Raw genomic sequence first — 7,817 nt, 5'->3', positions numbered from 1 at the left:
AGCAGCTCAGTGAAGGTGATGAAATAGCAGCAGACGATGGTTGTGAAAGTGAGGCTGCAGATTGAGAGGACTGAACGGACTGTGGAGAGGAGTATGCCCTGCCTGAAGTTGAAGCCATTGAGTCTGGAAAGGTACAACAAATGAAATTGAAAAACATTAAGTATAAATGTTTTTGGTACTCTGCAAAAAAAGATTTTTTTTTTTATCAAAACAAGATATTATACACAATATGCTTAAATCTCAAAACTGCAATTATCTTGAAATATCTTACTAACTGGTCATATCAAATGAAGTTATGCATAAATATATACAAGTACATGTACTTTTTACTGTTACAATTTTCATCTTTTAAATTGTGTTAGTGATATCAAATTTATCTGTGTAAAGTAATGTTAGGTAACTGTTCATGTAGAGTGTTTCCTTTTCTAACAGACTGTTGTCTGTCCCCTGCACAGGAACTACCAGGTGTAAATGAGAAGCTGTACATTGTTGTTCTTGCCAAATAAAAAAAACACATGAAATATGATTGAAATTTGTCTTTGTTGACCTTTCATTTTCATTTTGATCTGTAGTTAGGTGTAAAGCACATATTTTTATGCAAAAGTTAAACAAGACTTTATGTCGAAATACTTACTATTTTGGGCCCACGCAGCAACCAGTCTTCTGGCCTGTATGGGCTTCAGTACAAGCAATAAGTCTCCTTCAGTGATATATTGTAAATCATCTGTGGTTGTAGTACCGAGGTTCTCCAACACATCCTCTAAAGCAGCCAAAACTTCCTGTGAAAGGCCAGGAAGCACTGCTCGTATGGCATCACGGATGTCCTTTTGTGTATCCATCATATCTGTTGAAATACAGAAAACTAAAAAAAAGGTTGATCTTTGACCCATTAATATCAAGCATTTACACTGACAAAACACTATGTTTTAATGGGACAAACTGATTCCCATCTTTTATGTAAGATGATAATGGCCACATGTCAATCCGTTTACTAATGTGTCTGCATTCTAATCTTCTTGTTTAATCCTTTACGAAGAACATGTGGTAGTGTGGAAGAAATTCTCCACCATAAACTCTCATCAGAAAATGAAGTGCAGATTCATCCTTCACCAAAGGGAGGATGAGTTCACCAAACTCCAGTGTCTCATCATTCCTACTGACTACAAATTGACCCTTCTTGTACGTTATTCCATTATACTGCACATCAACAGGAATCATTGTATTTTTTTCAGTGAACCCAAAATGAAGAACTGCACCTTTAACTTCCTCACTGTAACGTTCTGAATAAAATGGTGAGCCATCCTTTATTTGCAAGGTTGGGGGAGTCACTGTTCCAGCAGAAAGAAAGGCCTGAAACATTTGATGTCTCTCTGAAAGAGTCAAACACAGATTTTTGAAGTTCTTCAGATGTCTGGCACATCTTTTGAAGTAACTATGTTTGCTCTCGAACCGCATGGTCCAGAGCCTGATGAGAGGACCAAATTTCAGAATCAGCCCTGGATAGTGCTGTAAATAATGATGTTTAGGTCTCAGTGCGTTATCTGGAAACAATGCCTTCCTGGTCTCCAAATATTCCTGGATGAGAACATTTAAATATGCAACCTGAGGCTTAGAAATTTGCTAAGCACAAATCAGGTCAACAATATCCTTAAGCTGCAATGTTAACTGCCATATATCATCTTGTGAATCCTGCACCTTATCACCAATTAACAGAGGCAACAATCTCAAGAAATTCCAGTTTTGTACAGCTTGTCCACTGAGTTTCAGTGCTTTTGAAGTGACAGCACAAGGTTTGGAACAAGCATCTGTTGCTTTGTATTTGAATTGTCAGACGCGTCTGTTCAAAATTGTGTATGTTAACCATTTCTTTTTGACAATCATGTATTTGAGATAAAGGGCAACATCATATGAGAGGACACCCTCGAAGATGTCATGGCCAAGACAAGGGGGCATGCCTGGTGAACAAACATTAAAGTTCTCTAAAGTATTAAACACTGACCTGACCTTAATCCCCTGTACTTCTGTCACATCCTCTCTCTCCAGCTGTTCAGTGGCAGATTGATATGTTTCTGGAGTCCGCTCTGGTCCAATGATAGCTGGATTTTCACTCTGAAATTCAGAACGAGTAATCAGACAATATCTGTACTGAAATTGTCTGTAAAACCCCCGATGCAGTGAGACCCCAAGTTGTCTCCAGCAATGCAATACAGAGCCCCTTTCACAACTGATTCATCTGCCATAGTTATCCCATTCTCCTCTAGTATTTTCAAGTCAGTCAACAGTTCTGAAAAAAACTCTGGAATGGCCAAATTCCTTGAAATCCTTCTCTCTACACAACAAGACCAGCTGCATATGATCAGTATTTGATCGGACATGGGGTGGCATATTGAGTAGAGAAAAGTATACAGCCAAGACCTTGTGCTTTTTTTTTTGCAGATCCCAATGGGTTCACAACTTCAAATGCATCTTGATAGAGAACCAGCTTGAGACAACTTGGGTTTTCTTGAAAAAATATGTTGGACATAAACACCTTACCATCGTTACAGTCACAGAGAACATCAGCTTTTGAAACATTATGAGCCATCATTAGGCCCTGCCAATATTTGGAATCTAACATACCTTTTAATGTATTTGGCACAGGAACATAGTATGCAAATCTATCTTTTCTGTCCTCATCTTTGCCCAACAACACTTTTTTGGGTTCCCCATATTTGAACATGTCTTTAAAACACTGGACTCTTGAATAAGCAGTTCTCATGGGCTCTGTGTGGCAAGCTGAGAACAAGTCTGACTGCTTTACTGTGTCACAGATTTTTGCAATGTCTTCATCTGCAAATGACATTTCTTTAAGAAGCAAGTTCAATCTATTTAAAGAGTATGTCTGTCCTAATTCATGTATATTCTGTATCTCTTCTACAATGTTTTGAATGGTAGATGATGGAAGAAGATGCTGTCCCTGTAGTTTTATGTAAAACATGCATACATTTCTAAGATACAAGTCACTGAAATTTGGTCCATCTATGACTGTGTCTTCTGCATCAGGCACACTGGAATCTTTTGTGGTAGCACTTGCAGCACTCTGAGTATTTTCATTACTTGTTTCACAAATCACATTTTCCAAAAATTTTTTATGTTTTCTGGAGATGTGAGAGGTAAAGGAATATTTTACACGGAACACAGAGGTGCACCTTCTCACAGGGCAAGTTACTTGGCGCCCCTCTACTATATGCTCCTTCAAGTGAACCAAAGCTTTTATCCCTTCACACTGCCATTCACAAAGTGCAACTGTGCATTTTAATTTTGTTAAACATGTGTCCAGAGCAACTGTTGGCATGCTATTATGATGACGATAGAAGTGTGCTTTTAATGCTGCATAACCAGTACACACTTGCTTGCAACTGGCTGCAACACACTTGAACATACGCCTCGGTTCGTTGCGATGCAGTTTGCAATGGAGAACAAAGGCTTTAACAGATTGAACTGTTTCTGCACACAGGTTGCATGAATACATCTTAAATATATTACTTCGATGGTTAGTTTACAGCAATGGCGATACGGAACAGATGTCAGCTACAGCTTGTGGAGAGGCTAACTTTCCACGTTTTTTTTTTCCTTGTTTCCCCTGAAATCTCTTTTCAACCTACCGAGTTTAATTCAAACCATTTGTTTTCTGAAATGTTCCGCAATATTTACATACCTGAGAAAGAGAGCCACTCTGATGGAGAAAGTTGGATGATGAAGTTTCTGCACAACCTGAGCGGGATAGCTGGAAAAAACGCGAACCACCGAGTGCGACAGGTCCTCAAATGCAGCGCGTTGATTGGTCCGTTCAAATCCACCGCTTCCAAAATACCGCCAGAGCTCCACTTCACCTGTCCGCGCAGACCAGGTGCAGGGGCCCCTGAAGGGCCATCAATTAAGACCAGGTGCAGGGGCCCCTGAAGGGCCATTAATTAAGACCAGGTGCAGGGGCCCCTGAAGGGCCATTAATTAAGACCAGGTGCAGGGGCCCCTGAAGGGCCATTAATTAAGACCAGGTGCAGGGGCCCCTGACGGGCCATTAATTAAGACCAGGTGCAGGGGCCCCTGACGGGCCATTAATTAAGACTGGCTGCAGGCTGCCTGCCAGGTCTACTTACTTACAGGCAGGAAACTTGACTTACGTGACTTTTGTTAAACCAAATAAATTATTTTACAATAGGCTACAAATATCTCTAAAATATTTTCAGTGACTGAGTACAGATTACTCTTATTTATTTTAATTTATTTGTTAATGAAAAAATTCCAGTATTGGCAACAAGATAATTGACAGTACAGAACATTTCATGGAAAGATATTTAATTTACATAATTCCATTCAAAAAGTCAAACTTTAATAGATTCCAGATTCAGGACCCACAACTTAAACAATTGCACGAATTTGTTTATTTCTACGTAATTTGGGCTTCCAGCTCATGAAACACACAAAACAGGAATTCAAAATATCAGAATACTGTGAAGAAATCAGCCCACATTTTTATGGGCATGAATGTTTTAAACTAAGTGCCACACCAATCATAAACTTAAAGCACCTTCACAGGTTTCCTCATGTCTCACTAAATTACTTCGGTTTGGTTCAACTGTCTCAGCTCAGTTCAATATGACAAAGACCATCATTTATACCCTCCATATGGTATGGGTAAACCACAAATGTTCAGCCGGCTGTTCACGGAGTGCTGTGTCCAAGCACATCAATGGAATGTCTAGTGGAATGGCAAAAGGTGGCAACAGGTACACCAGCAAAATAGATGTCCGTGGGCTTCAATCGATTATCAGAGAAGATTCAAGAATCTGACAGTGTTCCAGAATGAGTTGAATGAGGCAGGACTCACAGCTTCAAAAACCACCACATTAAGACACATCCAGGAGATGGGCTACAGCTGTCGGGTTCTTCAGGTCAAGCCACTTATGAACCTGAGCCAATGTAGGAAGCGTCTCAACTGGGCCATGGAGAAGACGGACCGGATTGTTGGACTGGACTGGATCTTTTCCGATGAAAATAAAGTATGCCTTTCAGTTGAAAATCAAAGTCCAAGGGTTTAGAGGAAGAAGGGTGAAAGACAGGACCAAAGCTGCTTGAGGTCCAGCGTGAAATATCCACAGTCAGTCATCATTTGGGATGCATTGTCCAGTGCAGGTGTTGGTAACCTCTGCTTTGAAAAATCCAAGCTCACCACAACAGTCTACCAGAATGTTTTAGAGGACTTCATGATTCCTTCTGCTGAGGATCTGAATGGAGATGCAGATTCCTCCTTCTAGCAGGACCTGACACCTGCCCATACCAGAAGCCCCAAAACCAGGTTTGATGCCCATGCCAGCACAGTGCTTGACTGGCCAGCTAACTGCCCAGACCTAAACTCCATTGAGAATCTGGCGTATTCTCAAGAGGAAAATAAGGGGCACTAACAAAGAGGAACTGACCGTAAGCATCAAGAAAATCTGGGCTTCTATAACTTCCTGGCAATGCCACAGGCTGATTGCCTCAATGCCAAGTCTCATTGAGGCATTATGGCAAAGGAATTCCCAAACAAGTACTGAAGATTGACATATTGTTTTGGAAGGACCATATTTTAACTGATATGATGTGATAATTTCTTTTTTTTCTGCAAAAACTGAGAAATAAATTGTGATTTATTCACAGTATTCTACTTTTTTACTTCTATTTTCATAGGTTTTATAAGCTGAAAACCCAAATCAGATAAAAAATAAACACTTGAAATTCTATAGTCTATAATCTTTGAAAAGTTAAACTTTTTGAATGGAATTATTAAACAACTTTTCAATTATTAAAATTTTTTGGAAAGTGTCTGTATATTTTTTCCCATAACCATACTCTTTACAGTTAAAGGCATTATTTCTTTAGAGAAAGTATGCAAGAAATGTACAGCATATTTCTGTTATCCCCATGAGCGTATGTAAATTTACAAGAATAAAACCCCAAAATTACAGTATTGACTCTTCAAATCCTTGCAGCATATTTCTGTAATTGCCACAACAGTATGCACATTTAACAGCTACTAACTGTATTATTCAGGGGAATTAAATGCAAATGTTACAGGATGCACCACTATAAAAATGACATTCTATTTTTTTTTCATTTCCACAACAGTATGCATATTCAACAGTTTTGAACTGCATACTTTAGATTAATTAAATGTAAAAATTACGATATACACTGCTAGAAAAACTACAGTATATTTCTGTAATTGTCACAACAGTGTGCACATTTAACAGCTACTAACTGTATTATTTAAGAAAAATCATTGCAAAAACTACGGTATACACTACTAGAAAAACTACAGTATATTACTGGTAAAAGTATTACAAGATTTGTTTTAACTGCAGGGCAATGTCAATTTTCTGAAGAAAACCCCTAAAAATTACATTTTTTCCTAATTATCTTATTTACGGTAATTACTTGTTAAAGAAACAGTTTAAAACTGATTTCCAATTTACGGTTTTAAATTTTCATGGTTTACTTTCTTTAACTGTAAAACTTATGGATATTTTTTACAGTGTATATTTAATATGTTGAATTCTATTATTGATTTTAATTTTTTTAATATTCATTTTACTGTATTTTTGCTTCTCTAAAATTAATTAAATATACATTTAAGTGTTCTAAATTGCAATAAAAATTGAGTTTTTAAGGAAAATTCAACATGGAATACTCACCTTCTCCGCCTCCACTCCACCTGGTTATTCCTCCATAGCGCTCCAATCAGAGACGGGTCTGCTCTTCTCCTCGTCCAATCATCTCCCAAGACATTATATTTAAAGACCTTCATCATAGAAGACACTACTCGTTGCTGAGCTTCGACCCTCCTCCTCCTCCTCTGTGTCCACCATCTGGCTCTCATGTTCCTTACAAACCTCTTAAGGCCCCTCCACCACCAGGATCGGATTCCCGGGGGGGAAGACGTACCTTTCTACCTCACGTCATCCTCCAGGGTCCGAGCAAAATAGATAATTTTCATTAATAAACCTGCTAATCATTATCTCGTTGTTTCTCCCTTTTTGAGTCTTTCCAGGTTGAATTTACTTTTCAATGATTTTCTCAATTTAACACATCTATTGTTTTTGTTATATTACTATAAAATATGCTGTTAGTGTGATTATGTCTTATTGTTGTAACAAAGAAAATTGCTGGTTTGTTTCTGGGTTTTGTGGAAGAATGAAATGTTCAGTAAAACTCTCCTCGGTAGAACAGAACCTGACTGGGTTTGCAGCCACACAGTGACTGCTTAGTGCTTCATTGGGCTGCAGATGAAAGACTCAGTCCTCTTCATCACCAGAACATGACTTGTTTCCAAAAATAGCTTCCCACAATGAAGCTTCTGCTCGCTTACTTTCAAAGAGCCAGACGGCGTAATGAGGCGGCTGAACTTCTCAGTTGGGCCACATTGCTGAGCTGCAGAGAGAAACCTTAAAGCAGAGAAAAAAGGAAAGACCAGCTGAATGTTCCAGAATGATTTTATTTTCTGCTTCTGTTTCTGTAAAATACTTTCAGGAAGGTAAGACAAACTATGCCAGTGCCTGATGGACTAACATTTTAATTTTATTAGCATTTCTCCGAAACATTTTTGTTATTAAAGCTGAGATCTTTATACATCATTTATTTCCATCACATTTTTCAGGAGTTTAGGACTCCATTGATCTAAATGGACCAGACGGTTCTAAGTATTTACCTCCTCCACAGGGAGAAAGGTTTGATTTTATGGTGGAAAGGTATGGACCAAAAGCTTCGAGTGCATCAATGAAAGGGTTAAAGTTCTAACC

General features: G+C 38.5%; 1 long non-coding RNA gene across 2 annotated transcripts; it reads right to left on the bottom strand.

The window, feature by feature from the left end:
• Positions 1 to 640: 640 nt before the first annotated feature.
• On the bottom strand, positions 641 to 3,808 carry LOC124856226. 2 transcript variants are annotated; one of them, XR_007035283.1, is made up of 3 exons: positions 3,698 to 3,808; positions 2,000 to 2,109; positions 641 to 844 (listed from the first exon to the last, which is right to left on the bottom strand). It is a non-coding gene; the product is annotated as an uncharacterized LOC124856226 (long non-coding RNA). The 2 variants fall into 2 exon arrangements; XR_007035281.1 differs by having other exon boundaries at positions 2,005 to 2,109.
• Between the last annotated feature and the right edge of the window lie 4,009 nt (positions 3,809 to 7,817).

This window comes from Girardinichthys multiradiatus, chromosome 20, assembly GCF_021462225.1.
Source record: "Girardinichthys multiradiatus isolate DD_20200921_A chromosome 20, DD_fGirMul_XY1, whole genome shotgun sequence".
In the NCBI taxonomy this organism is placed as follows: domain Eukaryota; kingdom Metazoa; phylum Chordata; class Actinopteri; order Cyprinodontiformes; family Goodeidae; genus Girardinichthys; species Girardinichthys multiradiatus.
Note: the sequence above shows the minus strand (reverse complement) of the source record. Positions and strands in the feature narration are given on the sequence as shown.